The following is a 13432-nucleotide window of genomic DNA, read 5'->3' on the forward strand; positions in this document are numbered from 1 at the left end:
CTGCAAAAGTTATTGTGCAATTTGTCCTGAGTACGCTGATACCTGATATGTGGGGGGGAACGACTGTTTCGGCGCATGGCAGAGCTCAGAATGGAAGGAGCGCTGTTTGACTTTTTCAATGCAAAATTGGCTGGAATTCAGATCGGACGCCATGTCATGTTTGGAGAGTCCCTGATGTACCTAAACAGTGGAAACCCCCTACAAGTGACCCATTTTGGAAACTAGACCCCCTAAGGAACTTATCTAGATATGTGGTGAGAACTTTGAACCCACAAGGGTTTTACAGAAGTTTATAACGTACAGCGGTACAATTAAAAAATCATATTTTTTCCACAAAAATGATCTTTTCACCCCAATTTTTATTTTCCCAAGGGTAACAGGACCCTAAAAGTTATTGGGCAATTTGTCCTGAGTACGCTGATACCCCACATGTGGGGGTAAACCACTATTTGGGCGCATGGCAGAGCTCGGAAGGGAAGCAGCGCCATTTGACATTTTTGGCTGGAATTGAGATCGGGATCCATGTCACGATTGGAAAACCCCTGATGTACCAAAACAGTGGAAACCCCCCACGAATGACACCATTTTGGAAACTAGACCCCCTAAGGAACTTATCTAGATGTGTGGTGAGAACTTTGAACCCCCAAGGGCTTCACAGAAGTTTATAACATAAAGCCGTACAATTAAAAAATCATATTTTTTCCACAAAAATGATCTTTTCATCCTCAATTCTTATTTTTCCAAGGGTAACAGGACCCTAAAAGTTATTGTGCAATTTGTCCTGAGTACGCGATACCTCACATGTGGGGATAAACCACTATTTGGGCGCATGGCAGAGCTCGGAAGGGAAGCAGCGCCATTTGACGTTTTTGGCTGGAATTGAGATCGGACACCATGTCGCGATTGGAAAACCCCTGATGTACCTAAACAGTGGAAACCCCCCACAAATGACACCATTTTGTAAACTAGACCCCCCAAGGAACTTATCTAGATGTGTGGTGAGCACTTTGAACCCCCCAGTGCTTCACAGAAGTTTATAACGCCCGGGCGTGAAAATAAAAAATTCGTATTTTTTCCACAAACATGATCTTTTAGTCACCATTTTTTTTATTTTTCCAAGGGTACCAGGAGAAATTGGACCCCAAATGTTGTTGTCCAATTTGTCCTGAGTATGCTGATACCCCATATGTGGGAGAAAACTACTGTATGGGCACACGTCAGGGCTCGAAAGGGAAGTAGTGACGTTTTGGAATGCAGACTTTGATGGAATTGTCTGCGGGTGTCATGTTTACTTTGGAGAGCTCCTAATGTACCTAAACAGTGGAAACCCCCACAAATGACCCCATTTTGGAAACGAGACCCCCTAAGGAACTTATCTAGATGTGTGGTGAGCACTTTGAACCCCCAAGGGCTTCACAGAAGTTTATAATGCCCGCGCATGAAAATAAAAAAATAGTATTTTTTCCACAAACATGATCAATTAGTCCCCAATTTTTTCATTTTCCCAAGGGTAACAGGAGAAATTGGACCCCAAAAGTTGTTGTCCAATTTGTCATGAGTACGCTGACACCCCACATGTGGGAGAAAACTACTGTATGGACACACGTCGGGGCTCGGAAGGGAAACAGTGACGTTTTGGAATGCAGACTTTGATGGAATGGTCTGCGGGTGTCATGTGCGTTTGGAGAGCCCCTGATGTACCTAAACTATTGAAACTCCCCACAAGTGACCCCATTTTGGACACTAGACCCCCCCACGGAACTTATCTAGATGTGTGGTGAGCACTTTGAACCCCGAAGTGCTTCACAGAAGTTTATAACGCTCGGACGTGAAAATAAAAAAATCATTTTTTTCCACAAAAATGATATTTTTGCCCCCAATTTTTTGTTTTCCTAAGGGTAACAGGAGAAATTGGACCCCAAAAATTGTTTTGCAATTTGACCTGAGTAGGCTGATACCCTACATGTGGGGGTAAAACACTGTTTGGGCGCATGGCAGAGCTTGGAAGGGAAGGAGCACCATTTGACTTTTTCAACTCAGAATTGGCTGGAATTGAGATCAGACGCCATGTTGCATTTGGAGAGCCCCTGATGTGCCCAAACAGTGGAAACCCCCAATTCTAACTCCAAGCCGAACCCCAACACACCCCTAACCCTAATCTCAGCCCTAACCCTAGCCCTAACCCTTGCCCTAACCCTAGCCCTAACCCTAGCCCTAACCCTACCCTAACCCTAGCCCTAACCCTAACCCTAATGGAAAAATGGAAATAAATACATTTTTTTATTTTATTATTTTTCCTTAACTAAGGGGGTGATAACGGGGGGTTTGATTTACTATTTATGGCGGTTTTTATGTTTGGCAGCTGTCGCACGCTAAAAGACGCTTTTTATTGTAAAAATAGTTTTTGCATCACCACATATTGAGAGCTATAATTTTTCTGTATTTTGACCCACCGAGTCATGTGAGGTCTTATTTTTTGCGGGACGAGTTGACATTTTTATTGGTACCATTTTCGGGCACGTGACATTTTTTGATCGCTTTTTATTCCGATTTTTGGGACGCAGAATGAACAAAAACCAGCGTTTCATGAATTTCTTTTGGGGGGGTGCGTTTACACCGTTCTGCGTGCGGTAAAATTGATAAAGTGGTTTTATTCTTCGGGTCAGTACGGTTACAGCGATACCTCATTTAGGTCGTTTTTTTATGTTTTGTCGGTTTTATGCAATGAAAACTATTTTATATAAAAAATAATTAATTAATTAATAATTATTTTTGCATCGCTTTATTCTGTATAACTTTTTTATTTTTTCACTGATGATGCTGTATGGTGGCTCGTTTTTTGCGGGACAAGATGACGTTTTCAGCGGTACCATGGATTTTTATATGTGTCTTTTTGATCGCGCGTTATTACACTTTTTGTTTGGCGGTATGATAATAAATCATTATTTTTTGCTTTGTTTTTTATTTTTATTTTTTAAGGGGTTCGCTAAAGGGGTTAACTAATGGGACAGTTTTATAGGGCGGGTCGTTACGGACGTGGCGATACCTAATATGTGTACTTTTATTGTTTTTTTTTTTTTATTTCCAAAAAATGGATTTATTTGGGGGAATATTTTTTTTTTTTTCTAATTTATTTGGCGATTTTTTTAAATTTATTTTTACACTTTTTTTAATCTTTTTTTAACTTTATTAAATAGTCCCAGGTGGGACATCACTGTCCTGTGACAGATCGCTGATCTGTAACATCACAGATCACTGTGACAGATCAGCTTCCTGCAGGCCCCCGAAGGCCCCCATCGCCATCTTGGATTCGGGGGCCTGCAGGAAAGGAGCCCCCCGCAGCAGCGCTGCACATTGCGCTGCCGTGGGGGGCTGAGGGAAGCACGGAGGGAGCCCCCTCCCTGCCGATGCTTCCCTTTAACCCCCGGTACACCGCGATCATGTTTGATCGCGGTGTGCAAGGGGTTAACGTGTCAGGGGCGGTCCGTGACCGCCCCTGACACATTGTGCCGGGTGTCAGCTGTGATAATCAGCTGACACCCGGCCGCGATCAGCGGCGCTCACCACGTGGGCGCCGCTGATCGCTGTAGACGTACTATCCCGTCCATGGGCATAGGGGCCCGGGTCCCATGGACGGGATAGTACGTCTGATGTCAGGAAGGGGTTAAATACCTCAAATATAAGTGGTAGCCATCAACATGAGTGCAGGAATCCTTCGGACCGGAAGCGGAAGTAACGGCTGATATATAGTGCTGGCAGACGTCTCTGCCAGCACAAGCCCAGTGCGCAAGCGCTGGTACACCGGCGCGATGCACGGGACCAGATGCAGGAACAAAAACCTATAGCGCATGTGCAGCTCCTGGGAGCAACAGAAATAAGAGCCCAATGTAGATGCACTCAACAAGTGCGAATAGATTGAATAAAGCCTCAACAACAGAAATGTACTATCTTTATAATAGTTATGGTGTGCACAGGACCTATGCGGTTTTCACTGTGTTTTTTTTTAATGTTTGTAATCATTTATCAATAAAGTCATCTCTATAGTCTATATTCATTGAGGTATTAGCAGTGCACCAGTTCACATTTTTCATTCTTAGGCTAAGTGCACACGTACCGGAACTCTCGCGGAAATTACCGCGAGAATTCCGGAATTCCAGTCCGTGGGAAAATCGCATTTTAAATTCCCGCGATTTTCCCACGGAAAAACTAGCATTTTGCAAGCGTATTTAGCTTGCAAAATGCTAGCGTTTTCCAAGCGATCTGTAGCATCACTTGGAGAACTGATTGACAGGTTGGTCACACTCGTCAAACATAGTGTTTGACGAGTGTGACCAACTTTTTACTACTGAGGCCGCCTATGCAGCATCAGTAGTAAAAGGAAAAATGCAAAAAAAAATAAAAAATGGTGTTATTCTGACCCTCCGATGTCCCGCGCATCCGTTCCCAGTAATCCTTTGCGAAAATGCCCGCGATGACGTCCGTTCTCGCAGGATCGCGATGTCTCGCGGTAATTCGCGATGATGTCGCGCGAATGACCGCGAGACTTCGCGATCCCGCGAGAACGGACGCCATCGCGGGTATTTTCGCAAAGGATTACTGGGAACGGGAGCGTGGAGAGAAGCGGGAAGGCTGCGCGGGACTTCGGAGGGTGAGAATAACAATATTTTTTAATTTTAAATTCTTTTTTTTACAGGGATATGGTACCCAAAGCCCGGAGGACAGTCTCCTCTCCTCCGGACCGTGGGTACCATCCGCAATTGTTCTGCTTACTTTCCGCATGGTGTGCACAGCCACATGCGGGAAGTAAGCGGAACAATGCATTCCTATGGGTGCGGGATCGCCGCGATTCCGCAAATTAATGAGCATGCTGCGGTTTTTACCGCAAAGCGATTCCGCCGTGGTAAAAACCGCAGCATTAGCACAGCATTGCGGAATCCCATAGGAATGCATGGGATGCTTATTTTTCGCATTTTCGCGGCAAAATCGCGCGATTAAAACCGCCGCGGAAACGCGAAAAAAACGCCACGTGTGAACTCAGCCTTAGGGTGAGTGTTTTTGAACGGATCTGAAGAGGTTCTGTTTTGTTTTGCCATACAAGAGATGTAAATCTGTATTTTCATAAAGAAATGCAGGCCTTTTTTTGGTTATTGGCTTGACATTCCTTTTCTATGATAACATTTTTTTTTCCTTTTTTTTTTCTTTATTCATGTTGTTTATGTATGATGTCTATGGACGTGCACAGTCTGTCAGGGCTGGAGGTTACTTACCGCACCATAACAGACTGGTTATACCGAAAGTGAAAGTAAAATAAAGTGTCAAGGCAAAAAAATTTTTTTTTTTTTGCAAAGCAATTTAAAAAACTTTAAAAATATGTTAAAAGCACAATTAATATTAAAAGAAAAATTACATTTTAAATCTTAGGCAACTAGTAAAAAAAAAAAGGCTGTTATCGCAGCATCCGTGAAAAACACACCTGTAAAAGAGTCCCCCAAAAAATTATAAATAGGGATGAGCAAGTATACTCGTTACTGGCCGAGTTATGCGGTATTAGCGGTACTAGAATACTGGTGAGGATTTGACTACTCGCCTCATAATATTCGGCTCAGCGATGTTTTAAAAATGAGAAATCACAGGTCAACTTTGAACTCTTATAACTTATTGCCCCCCAAAAAAATGAACGGGCAAACCACCCTTGGTTAAAAGTGCTCAAAACACGTCTAGAATCTAATCCCGCAGGGTCGAGTTTACAAAATGGGGAAATTCTTTAGTTGGAATTTGTAATTTAACGGCTCTATGTTATAACGTTATGTGAAGCCATTGAGGACTCAGAGCTCTCAACTCAAATGTTAAGTTCCAGAAAAAATTAGTAAATTCAAAACATTTAACATACAGATATCCAATAGAATGTTTTTCCTATCCCTAGGACCACCATCACCATCAGCCCCACCATCTCCAGGTGATCCCGCTGCTCCACCTTACTCTGCAGCAACCCCTTCGCCAGCTGCCAACCCGCCTCCACAGGCTGTATTATCAGCAGCATCACTCCGTGATATTGGTGCAGGCTCTCCATATGGTAATTTAAGCACATATTATAAGATGAAAAAAGTGGTACTGGATCCTTGGGTTTCGAAAGGATAGAGGGCTGTTGTGTAATATTTGTTTTTTGTCCCCTAGCCGATGGTGCCACAGGATCTGGGTGGGCTATTAACCCCTCATCAGAGGGAACAGAGCCGCCACAATACCGTAAGTATTCAAACAACAACCATGTACCTTTTATTTTGATGTTTCAAAAGAATTGACTGCTTTACTTTTACCATTTCATCAACAGAAATCCCCACTGCACAGGCCCTGCTGGCATTTCAGCGGTGGATGAGGGCAGCGATGGCTGTGACTCTGGCAGCTATGGATGTTCACGGCGTGATTCTGGAGAGGTTTGTGGCGGGCCTACAACAGGATGGCAGGCCCAATTATTCTTTTTTCCTTTTTCAGTTAATAGCTTTTTTTTTTTGTTTAAAAAAAATAACAAATGTTATACAAATATTATATAAAAAATATATATATTTAAAGTTTATAAACGCAGCAGTGTTGTGTTATTTCAAAACAATGGGTTAGTTGGGCACACGTCTGGTGCATGTGTAATCTGTTTTATTTGCTCACACATAGACTTGCATTGGCGTACTACGGGCGACATTCCGTTTTTATCGCTAGTGTGACCCCAGCCTAAAAAAGAAATGGTGTCCAAATTTTATTGTTTGGTTGACTTTCATTTTTTATGATAACATTAATTTTTTTAACCCCATCACTGCTGGTACGCCCATGACTGCTGGTACTCCCATGACTACTGGTACTCCCATCACTGTTCATACTCCCATTACACCCATAATATCTGGGCATCTTGAACTTGAGTACTGCCAACATGGCGGCACTGACCTGCCCTTAACCCTTCCCATAACCCCGTGTGTGCTGAGTAGATTAAAGTAGACCACAAGGTTAAAATAAAACTAATATTTTTATTTTTGTAAAAAAATATTTATGAAATAACAAAAAAAACCAGTACAGGTCAAAACTAAATTATGAAGTTAAGAAAAAATAAGAACAATCACAACTGCTGGTAGTATGGCTCTGAATCATTACGCTGCCTTTGTGGTGTAAAATAAAAATGCTGTGGTGGCCCAAGGTGATGGTTTACCGGAGTGTCTATCCCCCTTCGCGCTGTGCTCTCAAGCGGCTCCTGTGTCTGTGTCCACAAATACGGTGGGTATGGATTCCTGTCTACCACTGTTGAAGTGTCACAAAGTTTTCCAGTAGCCCTTTACCTAATACCTCAAGCATAACGTTTTCCGCATGCACCCTTTGATTTTCATCCAAGGTCCTTAGTTTATCATCCACATAATATGCAAAACCGCTAACGCCACCTTTGTTCTGCATTGTTAGCACTTTCTTTGCCAGTTTGATGAACTCAGGGGTCGCAGAGGGGGGGCCTTTCTTTTGCGACCACAATTGGTTATTTGCCGAGGTGTAGCTGAAGGTACTGGTTTTTCATTTTCCTCCTCATTGTTTTGTGTGGCACTGTCGATGTATACTGGCGATGTGACAACAGTTGGTGGTGACATCCCTTCACCTGGGTCCTGCGTCAACAGAAAAGCATGTTAAAGCAAAAAACATAGGTAATTGTACATCATACAGCTACACCAAAAGTGAGGGCGGGACTAGTGTAACAGAGTATGCAATGTCATTCAACGGAAAGAAAAATGAGTAGGCCTTAGCAGGTAAAGGAGTATACTTATCTGTACAGGAAGGGATAACTTTTGTAATCTGCAAAATTAATCATGTAAAACCGGAGTCACTATTTTCTATTCAACTAGGCCATCTACATACAACATTTCAAGGCTATTTAGAGGGAAGCAAATAAGGTACTGACATCTCCAACAGGGGACTCTGGGCGGATCTTTGGCTCCCTAGTGAACATCCCTGTCATAGTTCTTGGTATTTCCTGGTCTCTTGTAAATGCCATCAAATCATAATACCAAAGTTTTGGTACGTAGACATCCTCGCTTCTGGCACCAGACTTTATAGATTGATTCACCTTATTGAGCTCTTCTTTAAACACAGTCCGGAGGCCCTGTATTTTCTTCTTGACCACTGTCTCATCGACGGTCTCGTTCGGATTATAGTCTTTGAACAGTGCAACAAGTTTTTCATACGCCTCCTTTTTTTATGTTTGTTGTGGTACTCTGCAGACTTAATTTTCCATAAGCAGGGCAGGGAGCGATAAAGTTCTATGAGTTCACGAATAAAGTCTTGCTTATCAGAGGACATCTGGAAAAAAATTAAAACAATCAGTGACAACGGCACAATACATGTTACATTTTTGAAAATTAAAAATAAACGTTAGAAATGCACTAGTGTTTGTTGTGCAAGGGTAAAAGCATAAACAAAATGTATAATAGAGTTATGATTGCATATAATTGAAAGCTGACCTATAAAATTAAACACGAAAAATATCCTACAATGTCGGGGGCGATCGCGGAAGGAAAACTAAAATGGCCACCCATCCAATAGTGTTTGTACAGCGGAGCAGGAAAACTAAAATGGCAAAATGGCCGCCCATTCAGTAGTGTTTGTACAGCGGAGCAGGAAAACTAAAATGGCTGCCCATGATCCCACAATAGTGGTGGTGGGCGCGGCTGGCAAACTAATATGGCTGCCTATGTCTATGTAAAAGCCTAAAAAAAAATTTGAATCGAGCGATGATTGCTGACCTAAAAAACGTTACGCTACAAGATTGTACAATATCGGGCGGGGCAGACAAACTAAAATGGCCGCCCATCCAGTATTGTTTGTTGAGCGTAGCAGGAAAAGTAAAATGGCTGCCCATGTTCCTACAATAGCAGGGGCGGGCGCGGCAGGCAAACAAAAATGGCTAACTATGTCTATGTAAAAGCCTAAAAAAAATTTTGAATCGAGTGATGATTGCTGACATATAAAACGTAACACTACAAAGATCGTACAATATCGGGCGCAGCAGAAAAACTAAAATGGCTGCCCATGATACTACAATAGCGGGGGCGGGTGCGGCAGGAAAAATAAAATCGCTGCCTATGTCTATGTAAAAGCATAACAAAAAAACTTTATAAATAATAAAGTTAGAAAAAAAGGAACCAAACTAAAATCCCATTACGAAACCCCAAACATACCTTGCAAGACAGAGCTAAATCCAGAAGTTGTTGGAAATTCCAAGAAAATCCAAGATGCTGTAGCGTCTCTAACAGGGTCACTGAGGCAAGGAAGGTGGTATAATCCAGGGAGAATGCACCAGTGATTTGCACGGGACCGCAGCAGGAATACGTATAGGTCACTGAGGCTATCAAGCAGGTTGAATCCAGGGAGAACGTACCAATGATTTGCACGGGAGCGCAGCAGGAATACGTATAGTACTAACTACAGCACTCGGGAGCAATTGTATGGAAGCCCAAATACTATCATTTATGAAGAGGTCGCAGTAGTGGCCACCAATCGGGGTTGCGGAGCATTCTAAAATGCGTCGCCCAATCCGAGAATGAGAGTGCAGCATTGACCACCAATCGGTGAAGAGGGGCGTTGCAAAGGTAACGCTGAAGCACGCCTACTCGAGGTCTGCATTGTCGCAATAGATGCTGTGTGACAAGGTTCCAACGACTGCCGAGATCGTTATACAGATCGCTGATCTTTTCTGCTTCGTTGAGGAGATCGTTATGTTTGTCAGCTCACCAGCGATCATGTAACGATGCACCAGTGATCCTGATGAGGTCGCATCATTGTCGGTATCGCTGGTGCGTCGCTATGTGTGACGGTACCCTTAGATCATGGAGCAGGCCACACCCCCTGGTCTACAGTAGAACTAAATACAGACAGATATTATCAGGAAACTGGCAACTGTTAGCAGCCAGGGGCAGCTGTAAGAATGGAAAACAGCACTATTAATTGTAATAATTTATGAAGAATAATTTTTATCTCCCTGGAGCACCCCTTTAAAGTTTAATAAAAAAAAAAAAACATGTAGACAAGCCTGTGAAATACTGGGAGAATATAGTCTGGTAAGATTATACCAAAATTGAACTTTTTGGATACCTTAATACACATCATATTTGGAGGCCAAAAGGCTCTGCATATCACTCTAAAAACACCTTACCAACAGTGAAGTTTGGAGGTGGGAACATCATGGTGTGGGTCTGTTTCTCAGCATACGGCACTGGCAAACATTGTGTAATTAAATGAAGGATAAATGGACAAATGTACCAAGACATACTTTTCAGAAAAACGTTTTTATTACATTTCGGGTGATAAGTGTAAGTGTACAATACAATCATGTAATCAAAAGAAATTTTCAACTTACATAAAGTACAATGTCATAAACATATGGAAACCTCTTACAAAATAAACTCTTGCTTTCCATCCAATGTGGACTGACCTTTTGTGTAAATTGAGATTTCAGAATGAGTTTAAAGCGAACCAGTCACCAGGTTTGGCGATGCGAGTTACGGCCAACGCCTTTCAGGGCTTATCTATAGCATTCTATAATGCTGTAGATTAGCCCCTGATCCGACCTGCAAGAGAAAAAAAATAACCTTATTATACTCACCTGCGGGGTGGTCCGGTCAGGTGGGTCTCGCAGGTCTTGGTCCGGCTTTCCATCTTCTTGCGATGCTGCCCCACTGCTTGCTTCATGGCTCCCCGGCATCACGCTCCTGTGCAGGTGCTCTTTTCTGCCCTGTTGAGAGCAGAGAAAATTCCTGCAGTGTGCAGGCACTGGGCCTCTCTGACCTTTCCCGGCGCCTGCGCACTGCAGTACTTTGCTCTTCCCTCAACAGGGCAGATAAGTACGCCTGTGAAGGAGCGTGATGCCAGGGAGCCATGAAGCAAGCAGTAGGGCAGCATCGCAAGAAGATGGTAAGCCGAACCAAGACCTGCAAGACCCACCAGACCGGACCGCCCCGCAGGTGAGTATAATAAAGTTATTTTGGATGGGATGGATTATGTGTGGATGAAGCAGGGATTCACATGAAGCAAACAGGAGGGCGGCATTGCAAGAGGATGGGAGGCGCTGGACCAAGACCTGTGACACCCCTAGGACCGGACCTCCCCGCAGGTCAGTGTAATAAGTTATTTTTCTTCTCTTCAAGGTCGGATCGGGGGCTTAACTACAGCATTATAGAATGCTGTAGATAAGCCCTGAAAGGCGGTGGCCGTAACTCATATCGGCCAAACCTGGTAACAGGTTAGCTTTAAACTTAAATGTGAATTGATATGATACTTGAAATATGCAATAATGAGTTAAGTATAATGGGTTAAATTTAAGATGAGAGGAAAAGTGAGAGTAAAACAGAAAAAGGGGAGAAGAATAAAAAAGGACAGATATAAGGGATGATAGGTAGGGTAGGGTGAGGGAAGGATGAGTGAGAGCAGATCAGGCCAAGTAGGTCTAGTAATACGTATAATCTAGAGAAAACAGACAGGAGAGCCATGACTTAAATTAAGAACAATCTTTAAAAGATGACCATACAAACCAGATTCTGGCATGCAAGTCCCAGTTGTCATAATTATGTGCCATAAGAGATTTCATTAGCTCTATGTGATTTAGCTCATCTATCCATTCTCTGGTAGTAGGGATTATGGAAGATCTCCAGTGCCTAGGGATGATACAGTGAGCAGCAGTGAGGAAGAATCGCAACATATCTTTCTTGGACAGCTCAGGCAAAAATTAAGAGACCACTGCCCAGTTTCATAAAAATCAGCTTCTCTACATGTCTAACAGCCATTCCATTCTAGTGTCAGTTGAATTCCAACCAGAGTACGCCTCATTCTACTTAATGTGCTTCTGATTAGGTGATCACCTGAACCAAATCTTATTTAACGAAGGAAAGTATAAAAAACCCTGCTGTGTTGTTGTGTTCACAATCCTCTTGCAATAGGACAAGCTGGATGGCAAAACAAGTGCTAGTAATATCCCAAAAGTAATAGGAATTAAAAAATAACTTTTAACCATGCCAAAGGAGTTGAAAAGAAAAGTCTTGAGTGAGGAAAAGAAAGGCTCAATTCTGGCTTTACTAGCAGAGGAATACAGTGAGTGCCTTGTTGCCTCCATCCTTAAAATTTCTAAGATGGCAGTCAATTACAACAAGGTCAAGCAGCAGACATTAGGGGCAACAAAGCTATAGACCGGCTGAGGGCAAAAAACCTCTCCACTGACCAGGATGACCATCATCTTATTCGAATGTCACTCAGCAACCGCAGGATGACATCAAGTGACCTACAAAAGGAATGGCAAATGGCAGCTGGGGTGAAGTGCAGGACAAAAACAGTTCGTAACAGGCTCCTAGAGACAAGGCTTAAGTCATATAAAGCTAGAAAAAAGCCTTTCATCAATGAGAAGCAAAGGAGAGCCTGGCTGAAGTTTGCCAAAGACCATAAGGATTGGACAATAGAGGACTGGAGCAGGGTAAACTTCTCTGATGAGTCTAATTTTCAGCTTTGCCCAACACCTGGTTGTCTAATGGTTAGATGGAGACCTGGAGAGGCATAGAAGCCAGAGTGTCTTGCACCCACTGTGAAATTTGGTGAAGAATCAGTGATGATCTGGGTATGTTTCAGCAAGGCTGGAATTGTTCTGGTTAATCTTTGCGAAGGACGTATGAATCAAGCCGCATACAAGGTTACCCTGGAAAAACAGTTGATTCCTTCTGCTCAGGCAATGTTCCCCAACTCTGAGCACTGTTTTTTTTTTTCCAGCAGGACAATGCACCATGCAACACAGCTAGGTCAATCAATGTGTGGATGAAAAACTACCACATCAAATCTCTGTCATAGCCAGCCCAATCTCCAGACCTGAACCCCATCAAAAACCTCTGGAATGTAATCAAGAGGAAGATGGATAGTTGCAAGCCATCAAACAAAGAAGAACTGCTTACATTTTTGTACCAGGAGTAGCATAAGCTCACCCAAAAGCAGTGTGAAAGACTTTTGGAAAGCATGCCAAGACGCATGAAAGCTTTGATTAAAAATCATGGTTACTCCACAAAATACTGATTTCTGAACTCTTCCTGAGTTAAAACATTAGTATTGTTGTTTCTAAATGATTATGAACTTTTATAATTTTGACTATTTCTCATTTTCTGAAAATAAATACAAAATTTAATGATTGGAAATTCGAAGACATATTGTCAGTAGTTTATAGAATAAAAGAGCAATTTATATTTTACTCAAAAATATACCTATGAAGAGAAAAATCAGACAAACTGAAATTTTATGTGCTATGTTTGATCAAATACAGTATTACTAAGAACTCTGTATGATTTAAATGCACTTTTGCTTTTTACTTATTATTAATTACAGCAGGGTTTTTTTTTTCATTTTGTCTTTTGTAGGTTTTGTATGCTTTTTGACCATGTGAACA

General features: G+C 42.4%; 1 long non-coding RNA gene across 1 annotated transcript in view; it reads left to right on the forward strand.

Annotated features, from left to right (window-relative positions):
* LOC141059160 (uncharacterized) overlaps positions 1-6463 on the forward strand; it is a 29518-nt gene extending 23055 nt beyond the window's left edge. Inside the window, exons 2-4 of the long non-coding RNA XR_012222392.1 lie at positions 5924-6073; positions 6175-6243; positions 6329-6463. This is a non-coding gene — a long non-coding RNA (uncharacterized lncRNA). The remainder of the gene's footprint in view (positions 1-5923; positions 6074-6174; positions 6244-6328) is intronic.
* The last annotated feature ends 6969 nt before the right edge of the window (positions 6464-13432 follow it).

The sequence above is a fragment of the Dendrobates tinctorius genome, unplaced genomic scaffold (genome assembly GCF_039654945.1).
Source record: "Dendrobates tinctorius isolate UK_male_01 unplaced genomic scaffold, ASM3965494v1 ptg000224l, whole genome shotgun sequence".
In the NCBI taxonomy this organism is placed as follows: Eukaryota; Metazoa; Chordata; class Amphibia; order Anura; family Dendrobatidae; genus Dendrobates; species Dendrobates tinctorius.